The 18759-nt window shown below is 37.2% G+C and overlaps 1 protein-coding gene across 1 annotated transcript in view; it reads right to left on the bottom strand.

Annotated features, from left to right (window-relative positions):
• The window catches only part of GABRG3 (gamma-aminobutyric acid type A receptor subunit gamma3), an 882331-nt gene that overhangs the window by 510164 nt on the left and 353408 nt on the right, over window positions 1–18759 (bottom strand). The gene's annotated exons all lie outside the window — the stretch shown is intronic.

The following is an 18759-nucleotide window of genomic DNA, read 5'->3' as shown; positions in this document are numbered from 1 at the left end:
TAAAAAACATACATAAGATGATATAATCCCACATAAAGATGTAAACAACCTGCCCTTATTGGTTAATAAGGTTTGTGGGGTTTTTCCCCCTGGTTACCTTTTTATGTCTCTCTTGAGTTTTGTATTTGGAGATCAAATTTTCCATTGAGTTCTGGCCTTTTCATCAGGAAGGTCTGGAATTCCCTTATTTCATTGAATGTCCATCGCCTTGCCTGGAAAATTATGCTTAGATTTGCTGGGTAGTTGATCCTTGGTTGTAGTCCCAGCTCCTTTGCCCTTCGGAATATCATATTCCAATTTCTCCTGTCTTTTAATGTGGAAGCTGAGAAATCCTGCGTGATCCTGACTGTAGTTCCACGATATTTGAATTGCTTCTTTTTGGCTGCTTGCAGTATTTTCTCCTTGAGTTTATAGCTCTGAAATTTGGCTATAATATTTCTTGGTGTTTTCAGTTTGGGATCTCTTTCAGGGGGTGATCGGTGAATTCTTTCAATGACTATTTTGCCCTCTGGTTCTAGGACCTCTGGGCAGTTGTCTTTGATAATTTCTTCGAAGATACTGTCAAGGCTCCTTTTTTCATCGTGGATTTCCGGTAGACCAATAACTCTCAAATTATCTCTCCTGGATCTATTTTCCAGGTCAGTTGTTTTGCCAATCAGATATTTCACATTTTTTTCTATTTTTTCATTCTTTACGTTTTGTTTTATTACTTCTTGATGCCTCATAGATTCATTAGCTTCCACTTGCTCAAGTCTAATTTTGAATGAGTTAGTGTTTACATTTTGCTTTTGAGTCTCCATTTTCAATTGGTTGATTTCGCCTCTCAGGGTGTCCTTTTCTCTCTCTAGATTCTGAATCTCCGTATCCTTTTCGCCAATCTTATTCTTTAGGGACTTGATTTCATCAGTGAATTTTTTTTCCATTTTTTCCATATTTTCATTTAGCTCCCTAATTTGGTTTTTAAAATCCTCCTTTAGCTCTTCCAGCAGTGCTTTTTGGGCTGGAGACCAGTTCATATTAGCTTTTGAGGTATCTGATGTATCTACCATGTCATTGCTATCCTCTCCTATATTGATATTTTGATCCTGCCTGTCTCCATAAAAAGAATCTATTGTCCTCGGTTTTTTTGTGTTCTTTTTCATGTTGGTTTGCCTTTTGCTGGCTTTACAACAAATTTCTATCTGTGGGTCTCAGGGCTTTCTGTCCCAGCTTTCTTATTCTGGGGGTTGTGAGTCTAGAATTATAACCTTCAGTTTCCTGAGGTGTGGGGGAGGGGTCTGGCTCCCTGGCGTCTCACTCCCTGTGGGTGCTCTCCAGCACTTGCTTTTCAGCAATGGTCTCCGCTGTTTGTTGTTTGAGCTGATGACTGGCGCTTCCCCTGGGGGAGCAAGGTTATGTCTGGGCTCCTGGTGTTGACCCCTGCCGAGTCTGCCCCTCTGGGACTAATGAGCTTCTAGTATTTGTCCTGTGAGACCCCACTACTCTCTCCTCTGTTTCAGTTCTCTTTTTTTTTTTCCCCAAGGGATTCTCTGGGTGAGGGGGGTAGGGATTAGAGCCTTTTACCTGGCCATTGAGTCTTCCAGAAGTTCAAGAAGCCGAGTTCCTGGGTTTTTAAAGCGTCAGGAGTGGGTGTTTTCACAACCGGTGGCGTTGCGCTGCCTCTCGTCGCTTCCACAGACTGCCGACCTGTGTTGGGAGTCCTGGGGATCTCTGCCGGTTTCAGGCGCCCAGCTTTCTCCCAGCCCATCTCCCACGTGGATTTCCCCGCCGGCCGCTTCCGCCTTGGTCTGGAGCAGCTCCGCAGCCGAGCACTCTCCGAGCCTACAGCCTTTCAGACTCTCCCGGCTCGGAAACTGGCCCCACGCAGACTGCTCGCGGTTTCTAACTCTCTCAAATCTGCTCAAATTCACTTTTTTATGGGAATCTGACAGACCTTGTGAGAGAGCTCCAGTAAGACGCTGCCTTCACGCGGCCATCTTGGCTCTGCCCCCCCTACTATCTGTTATTTTATCCACACCATTACTTCTGGCTTCTTGTCCATCAGCCCTGAGAAAAGTATAGCATTAAACTTTATGCTATCTCTAAGCTTATGAGACAATATGCCACTGTTTTTATAACACTAAGACATTACAAACGACCTGATTATACTATATTTGTATTGTATCCAGATAGTATCAACAACTAATTTTCTAGCTCTCTTTCTCTACTGTCAGCCCAGAAGTGATCCTTGATTACTATGTTGTCATGCCTTATAGTTAGAATCATATCCTCTACCGAAGTACCACTTAGAGGTCTTATCATGGTATGGAGAGAATACTAGTATCACAAGGTTAATGGAGGGAAATATTAGCTTTAATGGATCTTCCTAGGAAAGAATGACTTCCAAAAATGAACCTAATACATACCTCTCCTCTGTCAACTATCCTTGTTGCTCATCATCAGATTGATTGAAAGGTGACATATCTTTAGGCCATACCACTGAAAGATTGTCTAGAAATCCCGGAAGCATTGGCAATTCACACTTGTTGAGGGAGTGTGCATATTAATGAAGCTACAGATCTTTCAAGCATTGAAGTTAATAAGATAGTGTACATTCTGAAAACTTATGTGTCAATTTCCCTGCATTTTGAGCTGCAAAATCCATAATGCACTGCTTTTTCTAAAATATTTTTTAGTGGGGAGGCAATGAGGGTTAAGTGAGTTGCTCAGGGTCACCTAGCTAGTAAGTGTCTGAGGCTAGATTTGAATTCAGGTCCTCCTGACCCCATGGCAAGTGCACTGTCTGTTGTGCCACCTAGCTGCCCCACTTCTTCTTGTCTTAAAGAAAAGACACAAGCAAGTATACAAATAGTCTGCATGAAAGTGTTAACATTATCATAATATATTATTATTATACTAATAAATTACTACTAAAATATTAAGTTATTAAAAAACTACTAAGATATACTATGTTGTATAAATTATATAATAATATTAGGCAACATTACAGATGCAAATCTTTTCAGGTTGATCACTGAGCTAGGACTTCATATAATTTTCTACAAGCACTAACTGCTTTCCCACAGCATTGTTTCACTTACTAATTCCACCATAAATTCCAGTGCCTTTTATCAGCACTGAAACCCAATTTTAAAAAATCTGTCTATCTGGTCTTGAAAGCCCTCCACCTCTCCCCCCACCCCGACCCGCACATACTCTTTCATCTGGTAATGCTGGCCTCCTTGTTGTTTCTTCAATAATATTCTCCATGACTCAGTGCTGGGCATTTTCTCTGGCTTTCCTCACGCCTGCATTATTTTACTTCCTCATCTTTGCCCCCGGCTTCCTTTAAATTCCACCTAAAATTCCACTTTCTACAGGAGGACTTTCTTGAAGCCCCCTTAATTTTAATGCCCTCTCTCTGTTTATCATCTCCAATTTACTCTGCATATATCTTGTTTGTAAATAATTGTTTCCATGTTATCTTGCCCATTAGATTGCGAGCCCCTTAAGAGCCGGGGATATCTTTTCCCTTTCTTTGTATCCCCAGTGCTTAGCACAGTGCCAGGTACATATTAGGTGATTAATAAATGTTTAATGGTTGGTGTTAAGTGGGGGGTCATAGGTACTGAATGTGTGAATGCTTTATAAAATAAAATATTTGTATTACCCATAATGGGGAACATTGGTGAGGAATAAGTAAGATAGGCTATGTAATATGCTTTGGATTCCATAAAATGGTATCGGCCACATCATTAGAACATAGTTCTACAGCTAAATGGGAATTCATAGGTGGTCCCAATACAGAACTCCACTCAGGTTACAGATGAAGAAACTGAGGATCAGGGAAGTTAAGCAATTTGCCCCAAATCCTACAAGTAATAAGTGGCAGAGAAGATAATTTCCCTGATCTTCCAGGTTGCATTTTATCAGGTTTAGTCATCTTTTTGTGTGTGGTAATTTCATGCTTTTATTCTTGAATTCTTTTAATCCCTTTATATTACATCTTTATTCTTACGCTGGCATTCAAAACACTTCCTAGTTATTGTCATGGCTTTTTGTTAACACACTTTATCCCCTCTTCCAGATAAGTAATAAAGATATTGAAATTGAGCCTTTCATAAACTTCTACATCCCTTGCATTTTCCACAGATGCAGATAGTTTCTAGAATTAAACTGAAAGTGGAAGAGTGAATTAGTAAATCTGTAAGTAGAAATCAAAGGGCATAAATTTTATTCTCAGTGTAATCACTGATTCATCTGGAGGGATTGCCATTCGCTGAATGCTAGGCAAAGTAAAACTACAGACAAATGAGGGCAACTTTTGTCCCTATAGTCAACTTCATTGAGGAGTTCGGATCTCTCCCCCCAGCTCTCTCACCTTTGCTAACTAATAATCACATTTCTAACAGGATTATCTGTATATACCGGGCCTTCTTCATAATATGGGCTTCTTGATTCTTGCCATAGGAATTCCGTGCATGTGTGTGTGTGTGTGTGTGTGTGTGCGTGTGTAATCAATAGGATTTTAAAGTGTACAAAATTATATGCAACAAAATGGCTATTAAGGATGTACAATAGTTATGTTAAAAAATTAAGTATAAATGTACGCCAAAATATTTATAGCAGCATCTGTTGGAGCAGCAAAGAAGTGGGAACAAAGTATAAACATACATCCTTTTTTATTGTATTTAGCTAATACTGTGTTTTTTTTTCCAAATCAAAAGTTTGTGGTAACACCATATCCAGCAAGTCTATCAACACAGTTTTTTCCCATAGCATGTGCTCACATAGTGTCTCTGTGTCACATTTTGGTAATTCTCACAATATTTCAAAACTTTTCATTATTATTTTATCTGTCTAGTGGTCTGTGATCAGTGATCTTTGATGTTATTATTGTAGTTTTTGTGGGCATTGTGAACCACACGCATATAAGGCAGCAAACTTAATAGATAAATAATGTATGTGTTCTGACTGATTCACTGACCAACTGTTCCATCATCTCTCTCTCTCTCTTCCTCCCTCCCTCCCTCTCTCTCTCTCTCTCTCTCTCTCTCTCTCTCTCTCTCTCTCTCTCTCTCTCCCTCTCTCTCTCCCTCTCTCTCTCCCTTTCTCTCTCTCTGTCTCCCTATTCCTGGAGACACACTATTTAAATTAGGTCAATTAATAACCCTACAATGGCCTCTAAGTGTTCAAGTGAATGGAAGAGTCAATCAATGGGGCAAACTTCCATAGCCATCCCAACCTTCAGCAATGACCACCCTAGTAAGTCAGAAGCCATCAACATTGAGGCAAGACCCTCCACCAGCAAAAAAGATCAAAGCTTTCTAAAGGCTCAGATGATAGTACTTTTTAGTAAGAAAGTATTTTTAATTAAGATATATGCAATATTTTAGACACAATATTATTGCACGCTTAACAGAGTACAGTATACTGCAAATACGACTTTTATATGCACTGGGAAAGCAAAAAAAAAATCATGTGGCTTGCTTTATTGTGATATTCACTTTATTGCAGTGCTCTGAAACCAAACCCACAATATCTCTGAGATAGGCCTGTAGGTATTCATCAATTGATACATGTTTAAACAATCTGTAATGCTTGAATGTGATGATATATTATTGCACTATAAGAAATAGTGAACAGGAAGAGATCAGAGAAGCACAGGAAGACATGAACTGATGGGAAGTAAAATAGGCAGAATCAGGAAAACAATATATATGATTACAACAATATAAGTAGAATGAACAACAATAAAGATAGCAACTGAATGCTACCTGATTAAAATTACCAAGATTGGCACTAGGAAGAAATGTGGAACCCTATCTTATTCCCTTTTTGTAGGTCAATATATGGAAATAGAATCCTGTATATATAGTTGAATTGACATGGTTTATGATTTTTTTCTCCTTCTCTTATTTGTTTCTTTCTCCTTCCTTCCTTCCTTCCTTCCTTCCTTCCTTCCTTCCTTCTTTCTTTTTTCTTTCCTTTTTGTTATAAAGGAAGGCTTTTGAGGAAATTTACATTAGGAAATGAAGGTAATGAAACAATAATTGCTATATTTTCAAACAGTGTGTTTCTGAGGAAATAAAAACCATTAGCAACAAACCCTTGAAATGTGTTCTATTAGCTTCTACGTGATGTGATTTTTCTAACAGAAAGGCATCAGTATAAATCTCTAATTACTAACTTCACTTTCTCTTAACAGCCACTCTATCTTAATTTTCTCAGCACTGAAGTCTGTAGACTATTTAATTCTAGTCAGATGTTTGTGATATGGTTTCCTTAAAATAAAACAATAACAACAAAAAACACAATTTACAAAGTTCCTAATATGTATTATTCACTGGGAGATACAAAGGCAAAAACAAATAAATAAAAAGGCAGTCCCTGCCTTCAGGATGCTTATAATCTAGTAGAGGGGGGAAATATGTATAAAGATTATTAAGTAAACAAAAAAAAATGTAAAAGCATTGCTGGAATCACGAAAGTCCTCTTATACCCTGTTATGGAAGTGGCACCTGATCTGAACCTTGAATTTCCTGGAGATGGAGGTAAAAGAGGGAGAACATTCCAAGCATAAGGGACAGTCAATTAAGATAAATTAACTATCACTTGTAATAATGTGGTTGAGAACAATTAAATACTACTTAATGGTTTTTAAATTACTCCCTGAGCACGTATAGACACCCAGAGTGTGCTGAATGCATTGGAGGTCACAGAACTAGGACATGACATGGCACACATTCTCATGCAAATTACAACCTTAACCTTGTTAAGAAATCAGCACAACACATGTGCAATTCTTAGAGCAGAAGTCCATAATGTTTTTTTCTGGAGAGTTGTTTCTTTTCCTTTCCCCAAACTTGAGATCATGTTTGCATGAAGATTGCACTTACAAGAAAGTCTGTAAATAGAGTCAGGGAGGAGGCATCGTTTGATGCTCAGTGATGACTACGTTCTTCTCCCTGCTAGGAATAAATCCTTGCTGACCACAAGGGAGGAGGTATGGTAGAAAGAACAATGAGGAAGCAATAAGAAGCCGAGATATCTGTTCAAATTCTAGTGGTATCAGATTCTTAAATTAGAAAGTAACTCCAGAGAGAATAGAATTAAGGTAGTGGCAGGCCAAAAGTACCCTGAGATATTGGTAGGAGCCAGTATCAAGGGAAGATAGCATTGTCTTCATGGAAGGGGTAAGTCTTGAGATGAAGGTATTTATGGCTAAGGTTAGAAAGGAAAACATTTGTTTTAAAAAATGGCTATTTGGGTATGAAGAAAAGAAGAAAGAAAGCATTTACTAAATACCCATTCTGTGCTAGGTGCTATGATGAGATACTTCAGAAATATTACCTCATTTGACCATCACAATAACTGTGGGAGACAGGTGCTCTTATTATGCCCATTTACAATGGAGCAAACTGAGGCAGACAGGGGTTAAGTGACTTGCCAAGGGTCACACTTCGCGTAAGTATCTGAATTCAAATTTGAACTCAAGTCTTCCTGACTCCAGGCCCACATCTATATGTACCATCAAGAATTTTCCTTCTCTCGTGTTTTAGTTTTATATTCAATTCTCTGGCCATTGTAGAAAAGTATAAAAAGCTTTAGCTTTGTTCTTATTAAGATGACATAAAATTATGAGTGACCCCAAAGAAACTTTAACATCATTATGTGACATCCACCAAGTAAAATATCATTTGGAATTTTGTAAAACCGGTATTTGTAAAAAAAAAATAAAAAGGATATTTCCTTTGATAAATTATCATCTCAAAATATTTTAGTGTCTCCAGGGCACTCAGCACTGTATTATTTTCAGAGTAATTCCTTTAGTTTCCTTTTGAAATCATTAACTCTTCTGGAATTCTCAGACAAGAAAGAAGGAAAACCAACATGCCTTTGAAGTAGATATATTCATTCATTCCCACCTTTCACATACAGTAAATTTACAAAGGATACATATGTAATTCTATCAGCTGGGACTTTCTAAATCAAATTGATTATAAATCATTCAAACAGGTGGCATAGCAGATAGAGTACTGGACTTGGTGTCAGGAAGATTTGAGTTTAAATCCTGCTTCAGATGTGATCCTGGTCATTTCATTTAATATCTCTCAGCCTCTGTTTGCCCATCTGTAAAATGAGGACAATATAACACACTAGCTCCAAGGCTTGTTGTGAGAATCAAATGAGATGACATTTGAAACTTTTCAAACCTTGCAGGACTATATAAATATCATCATCATCATCATCATTATAGATACTTGTGCATGACTTCATAGGTAAATTATAAATGGGTCCTTTCTGGGCACAAAGATCAAGTGACTTGCCCAGGATCCCATGGTTAGTGTCAAAGAAAGTATCAGAACTGAAGTTTCCCTGATTCCAAGACTTGAACTTTAATCACTACCCCATGCTGTACATAATACATACAAGATAAAGCAAAATAAATAAAGGGTAATAAGGAGAAATAAAGTAAAGGGTAGTGAGCTAGGTGCCACAAAGGGTAGAGGGCTGGGCCTGGAGTCAGGAAGACTCCTCTTCCTAAGTTCAGATCTGGCCTCAGACACTTACTAGCTGTGTGTACCTAGGCAAGTCACTTTACTCTGTTTGCCTCAGTTTCCTCATCTGTAAAATAAGCTGGAGAAAGAAATGGCAAACCACTCCTGTGTTTTTGACAAGAAAACCCCAAATGGAATCACAAAGTGTCAGAGATGACTGAAATGACTGAACAACAATGAGAGATGCTTGAAAAATGCATGGAGTCATAATTAGAGATCAGTTAATCAAGAAAGTCTTCTTTGAGTAGTGAGCCACTTAAAAAAGCCACAAGCTTCATTATACACAATAAGTTTTAAGCACAGCAATGAAGCTTTGGCAAAATTCAGAATATCCAAAAATTCATCTTCCAAAACAGAGGGAAAAGATACATGAAGGAATTTTCTATCTTTTTAAATTCAAAAGTATTGACCACTTATCCTCTATGATAACTGACTGATCTTTGCTCAGGTTAGTTACACAAATCTCCTCTTGGGGACTTGACTTTTCAAAATACTCAGGACTCACAATAGCCTTTTACATACCATTCCCATTCTCAGTCTTAAACATACAATTGGAACTCATTCCCAAAAAAAGACATAGCCCCAACTTTCAACCTTTGCTTAAGAAGAAAACAAAGAGGGGGGCAGAAAAAAAATGTCATCTCTGAGGCATGATGGAAGAGCTTGAAGTGGAAAATGAAGATTAACTGATTTTCAGCTAATCATTGTTTTCTGCAGAAGATTTTGTTTATCTCCCCAAGAGAAGTGAAATAGTGTATGACTGAAGGTATCAGCTAGCACAAGGCTAGAAATAATGACATTTAGCAGCATCTCTTTAAAATAATGTATGTTAATCCTACCAATATACTACTCCAATGATTCCCACTTCTAAGCAAGTATAGTAAAATGCATACCAAATGAGGTCACATTGCAAAAACTGGTCACCTTGGAGGGGATGGGCACCAAGAGAAATGCCATAGGTGAAAAGTGAATGAGCGAAGGGGAAGAAAAGAGGAAGAGTCTGAGGCAATGGTTACTCTTTTTTCTCAAACACCTGCTTAGCTATCGATTGAAAGTTTTCTTGGAGACACTGACACTCCTAAGCTTTACCTGCCAGAGTACACTTTGCAAAGCCCCAATTTAGAATCCTCTTGACTATGCCCTTCCCCCAACAACCACTAGTCCCTTCTCTTCTGGTAGGAGAAGGGATTTCCGGGAGATCAGAACAATTTAACCATCAGTTTCAATTCTAATTGCATTTCATGACAGGGGGCTAATTCTCAAAATTACATAAGCAGAACACAGTTTGGTATTTTCCTACTCATTCCCTCTCCTGTCAGTGTATTTTCTGCTTCTTATATTCTGGAAATAATATTTATTTAATTTTTATTGTTATATTTTGCTTTATAGCATTTTTATTTTGAAATATATCCCCTTCCTCTTCCCTATCCAGCAACTCATTCTTTCTAACAGTGGGAGGGAAAAGATATAGAAAGACAGAAGCAAGCAGGGTGAAAAAGAAAAGGAAGTATTTCACCAAAATATTAATCAGATTTTATAATATAAGTGAAGTTCATTTTCTCATCTCTATCACCAGAGCAAGTTGTTCATTATCATTATACAGTATTCAGGTACATTTTTTAGTTCTTTCTACTTTTATTGTTGTATGCATTATATATATATATACATATATATATATATATATATATATATATATATATATATATATATATATTTTCTGGTTATTCAATGTACCTGGATTCATGTATCTTCCAAAGCTATTATGAAACTTTTATATCCATTCTTATAATAAGAGGATATCTCATTATATGCCTGGGCCAAAATTAATTTTGTTAGTCCCTAATTAACTGACATATACCAGATTTCTAGTCTAGTTGTTGGAACAGGAGAGGAGATAAATGCGTAAAACAATTAGAAAATTAGGCAAGATAAACAAGACATCTTCAAAACAGTAAATCTCAAAGGTTAAATAGTACTCATTTCAGGGTAATCCCAAATGGGGGAAAATCTGAAAGACTAAAATACTCTATATAAGAGGCCAGATCTGTGTAATATCAGGGGAACATAGCGAGGGCATCAAAGTCTCAGCACCTATGACGACTGTCACTCTTCTTCTTGTGTTATTTCCCATTATACTCCTTCCCAAGCTTGAGAATGTGAATTTTTGTTTTGTGTGTGTGAATCTACATGGTAGAATAGGATGGGAATGGGGTACAAAGAACAAGGTAATTTTAATGGGGAAATCAATGTAATTATCATGTCCCTGTATTAAAGGATGGAAAATATTCTATTTTACTTGAATCATACTTCTGAGAACCACCAATAGGAGGTAAGGATCTTTCCATTTAATTAACATTCTGTAACTGTCTAGCATCGTAAAGCACCTACATTTATTTAAGTCAAGACTTTCTAACTTTATTTCTTTATCATTGTCCTCTTCAGCAGTCTGGTGAAACCTAAGGACCTCTTCTCCAAATGTTTTGTTTTTCTTTCTTTAAGGCATAAATGAAGGATTACAAAATGAAATCAATTATATTACAATGATAATCAATTTTTTTTTTAAAAAAAGAATTGAATGGCTCTCAGGTGAAGGACAACTGATTTAGAACTTTAAGGTTTGCGAAAGGTTTTACATACATTTTCTCAACTGATACTCATAACAATAATGTGAAATAAATTCTATTTATTTTAAAGAAGGAAAAACCACAACTCAAAATGTCAGGGCAAGATTAGATGTCAGTCTTCCTGTTTTTTGTTCAACACTCTTTCCACTACTAGCAATTAATATTACTACTGATTCTTGGCATTGGAATGAGGCAGTCATCCTGGGTTACACACATACACACACACACACATATACACACACTCATGTATGTATATATGTGTATATTTCTATGTATATGTGTATATATACACATAAGTTATATGTGTGTGCATATGCATATGTATGTGCATATGTATGTGTATGTGTGTGTGTATGTGTGTGTGTGTGTTTATGTGTATGTGTATATGTATATCCCTGACATCAAACTATAGTATGGCATGGAAAAATCAAGTTTGTATTTTATAAAGGTTATTTTTATGCTTTTTACCTTTACAGTGGTTTTGTAAGATCACAAAATAATTTTAAAACACCAAAGGGACTTTTCACATCTTTAATCCTATTAATCTGCCAGACTTCATCTGGACTATTGTGTTCAGTCCTGGGAGACACAATTACAGCTGTCCAAAAACAGAATAGGCTCCCTCAAGAGATAGTAGTTTCACTCTCTTTGGAAGTCTTTAAGGAGAACAAAAGACCACCTATCTGGTATGTGATAATGGCAATTCCCTTTGTATATGACTTGAACTTACTGGTCCATGATGTATTTCCTAACTCTCAAATTTTCTGATTCTATAATCACTTCTCTTGTGAGATAATAATACCTATGACCACAAAAGTGAAGCATAATTCTACTTTCCTAAAAGTTCTGCACCATTTTGTTCCCAAATTACTTTTGTCTCAAATTTTGTTTTCCTAGTCTATGTAGGACACATCAAGTATGAGGAAATGGAGTGTCTGGCATCCCATGATAATGCTTGTTTGGTTAAAAAAAAGTCCTCTCAACATGACAAAAAAAAAAGATTTACAAGTATCACTTTTTTTTTTGGCAGGGCAATTGAGGTTAAGTGACTTGCCTAAGGTCACACAGCTAGTACATGGGTCAAGGGTCTGAGTCCAGATTTGAACTCAGGTCCTCCTGATGCCAGGGCTGATGCTGTACTTACTGTGCCACCTAGCTCCCCTGCAAGTATTACTTTTAAGGAAATTCTTTTCATGATGACACTAGATACTGTGTCACTGTATTAATCCATATACTGCTTATTTTTTCCAAAGATTTTAATATCCTATTGCATGGAAATGGTACTTGAGTTAAATGCTGGATGCAATGATTATTTAAAAAAACTGAAACATTACATCACAAAATTTCCAATATAAACATTTATTTCCTGGTTTATTGCACAGGTGTATAATTAAAATTGCTATTCATTAGGGCAATCAATAATTTATGTAAAAATGTTCAACTCTCAGTCACAAGATTAATATTGTCATTTTAATTATTAACTGGAAAGTTAAATATGCCATGCACAAGTGAGAGAATTTATATTCAGGCAATAGAGACAAACCACTCAGTGTAACTAAGTGGATCTTTTGAACTTTTTCCATCAGAGATTATCATCTAAATTCATAGGCTTATAGAATTAAAAATGAAAGGGACCTCAGAGGACATACAGTCCAACCCCCTTATTTTACAGTCGAGATGAGCAAGGCCCAGGTAATTTAAGTAACTTGCCCAAAGTTTTCCCTCTAGTTTTCAGAGGCAGGATTTGAACCCTGCCCTGCTTAAGGACAGAGCCAGTGCTCTTTCCTTTCAATTCAATGTAATATGATGCAACAGGAATTAAAAAATATTATTTGACTATTATATGCAAGGCACTGAACTAAGCCTGAAAATAGGTATTAAAATGAAGACATTAAAAATGAAAGTATTTCAAGGAAGGAAATCTGAAAATCAAAAAGTTTCTAAGTTGATAAAATAATGAAAAATATACATTCCTGGAAGACTTGTAGTTATAGAATTATAAAGCTAAAAACATTCTAGATAATATCATGTATTGATCACAATTCTCTTTATACATTGTATATGGGGTCTATGGACTACATTAGGGTGAAAAAGAAAAGTGAGAGGTAATGAGATAGGATAAATCACCATGGCCCTGGAAATGCAGGGGTAAAGAGTAAAACTTGAAAGATCATGGTTAGATTTAGAATTTGAAGAGACTTTAGCCCAACTCCCCCATTTTATGAATGAGGAAATCCAGAATGAGATAAAGTATTTTGTCCAAAGTCATTTCGATAGCAAGTAGACAAGTAAAGATTCAAACACCCTGCAACAGGAAAAAAAATATTTATTACTTTCAAGAATAAAGCAATACTAAGCAGAGATGAGAAATCTCAGTAACTATGATACAGAAGGCCTGCCACACTAACTCAAAAACTGTAAACCTGGGTTCTTTCTTAATTGCTTTCTCAACAAAAATCTGCAAGTAAGTACAGAAGGAAAGCTGCACTCCCTATCCCAGAAATCCCCATAGGGAAATGCATCAATGATTTTAGATTTGATATATCAGATTAGAATTAAATAATCTTTGAGAATTTTTTTCAGAAGACCACAGTCTATATTTCAAGGAATACCTATATTTCTAAGGATGTAAAACTTCCTGTGTATATTGGGACATATCTTCAACGTACTTATACTATTGTTTGGATAGGCCAGGCAGTTTTATATAAGGCAAAGGGCCTAGGATTTGAATACAGGAGACCTGAGCCTTGAGATACAGCCAATGGTTTTAAACCTCTAAAATCTTCAATTTATCTTTCTATAGAGTGGAGACATTATTACTTATACTATCCTCTCAGTGTTGTTATGATGAAGCCCTTTACACACCAAAAAGCCCCATGTGAATGTGAATTACTAATTTTCAGAGATGAAAGTCATATGGTTTGAATGAGTCCACAGCTGATTGTAGTCTCCAGCCAAAATTTTTAAATGATTTACTCACTCATCTGTGAAGAGTAATATTAAGCTGTTTCCTGTCCAAATTTAATTCCAGGAGGACCTAAAAGGAAGACTTTCCTCCCACTAACCAGACATATGTATGTCCCACGACACAGACAAACACATGCACATGCACACACACATACACACATACATATACACACAGAGAGGTTAAAGAAATAATTTCTGGTTTTTGATATGAGAGACTCAAATGGATCTTTGATCTCATTCACGTGCACATGACCCCAGCAACGTGGAATACAACTTATTTAAGCCTTCCCATCCTGTGCAACTCTTAGCTATGCCTTCCCCAACATTCTCCACATGGGCCCCTCCCCCTACAATATGCTGGTGCTTTCCTTACATTCTCTTGACAATACAAGGGAACCAAGGGAACACTGACCGTCCATTCCTCATATTCTCAACACAGTATTAGCTTATCATCTTTTCATATCATACAATTCATTGATTTTTTAATTCCTATTATCTGACATTTCCATTGGTTATATGCTGTGCCTTGCCTGCAACTACTATGACCCTCTCTACTTCTTTCTATAGGATGCTTATTTTTAAATCTTTAGAAACTTTATTCCATAAATATATAACATATTTTCTTAGCTTTTGTGAGTTAACATGAATCCAAGAAGGAAATGCTCAAATCAATGATGCGTGACCAGATAATAATTAAGACATGCCTATTTGATATTTTATTCTTAAGATATTCAAGCCTTAGCAGGTGAAACATATGTTTCTTATCTTATTATCTTTCTTAAAATGTTTCTTATCATCTTTCAGTACTTTGGAGGTTATGAAATGTAGGGGAAAGTAGGCCAATTTCCCAATAATAATATTAATTCTGCTGGCCTGTTCTTCTCTTGAGACGTGCCTGAATCACAGATACTCCTGGTGGTGGCTGGTAAAATATAACCATCACCCCATGAACCTAAGATTATCACCTTTTCTTTCTGATTACTGTTTTATTACCACAAACCTTCCTAAGCTCTTGATTGCATTATTGTCATGTGTTACACTTGAAGTTATTCTTGAATAACACTTGAAAATTTCAGTGGGTAGAGTTCAATTAACCTCCCCCCAGGTCTAGGATGCATCCACTTATAATGCAATCATTTTCTTGAAGGGATCAGAATGCTTTTAATTATTTTATCATTCAAGAGTAAGATCCCTATTTTTAGAGATCTTCTCTATGATTATCAATAAAAAAAGATGATGACAAAATAAACATCTGGTAACCATATAGAAATTTTAAGAATGATAAAATAAATTGGTCTGTCAATGAATACTGGCTCATTGTTGAGCTTTCTTGACCCAGGGTTTTCATTTTTACACAGACCCAATGACCTGGTGACTCAGACACCATCACCCCTAATTCCCCAGGAGGAATTTAAAGTCTGACACAGAGTTCTTCAGTGCCTGTAGACTACACAATGGTCCTCTAAATAACCAGTGGAGTCTAATATTTCATAGGGATGCATGTTTTCCAAATCACCTTAATGACTCAGTGTACCACACCTAACACTACTGTAGAATCAGGCTAGATAGTAATAGATCTAAATAATATTCTTGTTCTATCTGGGGATAATGCAAACCAATTATGAAATATTTTTGCTCTTCCCAAAGCAGATCAACATACAACAAACAATGACAAGAAAAGCTTCCAAAAGGCATGCAGATAAAAAAAGAGATTTTGGTTCCCCATGTTCCTACATAGTCCACGATGTAGTGAAAAGAGCCTTAGACTAAGGAATGAAAAGGCCTGCATTCTGGTCTTCCCTTTGCTGCTTCTTAGCCTTTTGCTCTTATGGGATCATAGATCTAGAATTGCACGAGAGATCTTGGAGATCATCTCAGTGAACCCCTGTTTTCACAGAACAGGAAGCTGAGGACTAGAAAAGATAAGAGATTTACCCAACCACGTGGAATACGTGGTAGAAGCAAAGTCATGCCCCTTTTCATTGGTTATATCACTACCTTGCTCATACCCACTATGACTATTTTCTATAGGATATAAAAATCTTTAGAGACTTGTATTCCATACACATATAACACATTTCCTTAGCTCTTTGTAAGTTAATATGACTTTTAGCTATAGGGTAAAATGATTCTTAGCTTATTGAGTTAATGTTGCTCCAAGAAGTAAAAGCATTTGTCCATCTCTACATTCCTCCATGCTGCCTTACATTATCTCCTTTCTATTATTACTCCATTTCTCCCAGCTATAAAATGAGGGAGTCAGATAAGGTTCTCTCTAATGTTCATTCCTGCTCTGAAATCCCATAATTCTGTTTGTTTTCTTTCTTCAGCTTAAATAGTATGTATTTTATGTAATGTTTGACAAAGAAAAGAAAAGTATGGTATGGGACACCATCATCCACTTTTACCAGATGTGAAAGCTAATTATTCAAGACAATAATGTGTAGACATTTTAAATTGTATATAATTTAATAATTTACCTTAGACTTTTAGGATGTATAAGAAAAACAACATATGCTTCATGTAGTTCCTTTTTTAAAAATTTCTGCCCTTGTTTCAACATTCTTTATTGAATCATACAATAAAATGTTGTGTCAGAGCTAAGACAAAGCTTTGGAATCTGAGCAGCATTTTTCTTAAGTAGGGTGCTATTATAAGGTATCCATGCTATTTCCTCTGTTGCTACTCTGATGCCAGCACCACTGTTACCCTTGCCACCTACTTTTCAATAATCTTGTCAAGTTAATAGTTCTATTCTCAAATAATTTCCAATAAAGGAGTATATACAATTAAATGCTGCTTTTGGAGGAGGTAGATATCCGGTGTTGGGGTTAATGGTAGTATATTTTGTCAGGGTTGTTATTAGAGAAATCAACACATGACAGAGGATGAGGATATAAAGAGTCTCAATGCAAATTAAAAATATACTAAGATTTTTGGGCTAACCTATTGTATCAGGAGGGCCGAGTTTATAATCTCAAAGAAGATCATAAACATGTCTGAAAGGTTCGGAATCGCCGGATAGAAGAAACTCTCAAAGTAGAAGGCAGAAGAATCAAAACATTTATTTAGGCTCCACAGTAACCAACCCATGAACCAGAAGCCCCATTTTGATATGTTGGTCATAATCTTCCAGGCCCAATAGGTACGCCTTGAAAGAGTAACCAGGAGGCTACAGAGAAACATGATTGCGTAAAGCAAAATCATGTTTCCCCCTTTATGGTAATAAGATTACCCACTGGACTGAAGTCTTTGTTCAGCTTCCTCCCGTAGATCAGCTCTGCTACTGGCAGCTCCTGCCTCAGCTGTGTCTGTGTCTGAAACTGAAGCTGCAACTGTAACTGACGATGTAACTGTCGTAACTGTCGCTGGCTCCAACCGGAAAAGGAAAGAGAGAAAGAACTCTCCGAGCTGTCCTCTCCCCTCTTATAGGGTCTCTGACATCATCAAGCTCCGCCCAAATGACCAGGGCCGATTGGTTCTTGAGTTGGCCCCTCCCCCTAGCATAGACATCAACACCTCCCCTCAGCCAGCCCCATGACTCCTCACACAGGAAGCTGTCTGCTTCCCGGCATGCTCCCCGGGCCTCCTGCCCCGGAAGAGCAAGCCACAGTGTCCAGAGGCTCAATGAGGCAAGCTGAGCCATTCAAAGAAAACAAAAGCCATTATGGCTACACTATTAGCTACCGCCCACGAGTCAGTAAATATATGACACTGTCCTCCTTTCTCTGCTCTGATGGCCTGATGCACTGCCATCAGTTCAGCATATTGGCTACTTCCACCTATCCCAGAACTTTCCAGAGTTCTCCTTGTACAGGGGTTATAGGCTACTGCTTTCCAATGTCTCTTCTGTCCTAAATATTTTGCTGTCCCATCAGTAAACCAAGCATGTTTCTTCTGTTCTTCATTTAGTCCGTCATATCCATTATTCCATTTCACTAAGGATGGTACCATCTGTTGCTTAGATTCAAGGGGCTTTTCATTGCTCTCAGTATCAATGTTCGCCACAGATTCATGTAGAGCAGAAACTCCATTTTTGCCTGCTCTGGACCTATTCTGAATATACCACTTCCATTTGATTATGCTTGCCTCTTGTGCATGTCCAATTCTGTGAGAAGCTGGGGTACTCATTACCCAAGTCATAATTGGAATTCCAGGCCTTAATACCACTTCATGACCCAGAGTTAGTTGCTCAGTTTCTACTAAAGCCCAATATGCAGCTAACAGCTGCTTCTCAAAAGGTGTATATTGCACTCCAGATGAGGGCAGTTTCCTTGACCAAAAGCCTAAAGGTACACTTCGGCTTTGTTGTTTTTGCCACAGACTCCAATTTGCATAGTCATCTTGTACAGTCACTTGTAACTCCACTGGCCCATTTTGCATAGGCCATAAGTCTAGAGCTAATTGAATAGCAGCCTTTGCTTCCTCAAAAACTCTACTTTGTTCAAGTCCCCAGTCAAATTCATATTTCTTTCTGGTGACTCTATACAAGGGTTTTAAAATCTGTCCCAAATGTGGGATGTGGTGTCTCCAATAACCAAACAGCCCTATGAACTTTTGGGCCTCTTTCTTATTGGTAGGGGTGGGAAAATCCTGGATTTTTTGTCGAGCTTGTGGGAGAATTTCTC

Source organism: Trichosurus vulpecula, chromosome 2, assembly GCF_011100635.1.
Source record: "Trichosurus vulpecula isolate mTriVul1 chromosome 2, mTriVul1.pri, whole genome shotgun sequence".
NCBI lineage: Eukaryota > Metazoa > Chordata > Mammalia > Diprotodontia > Phalangeridae > Trichosurus > Trichosurus vulpecula.
The sequence above is the reverse complement of the archived record's forward strand: the minus strand, read 5'-3'. Positions and strand labels throughout refer to the sequence as shown.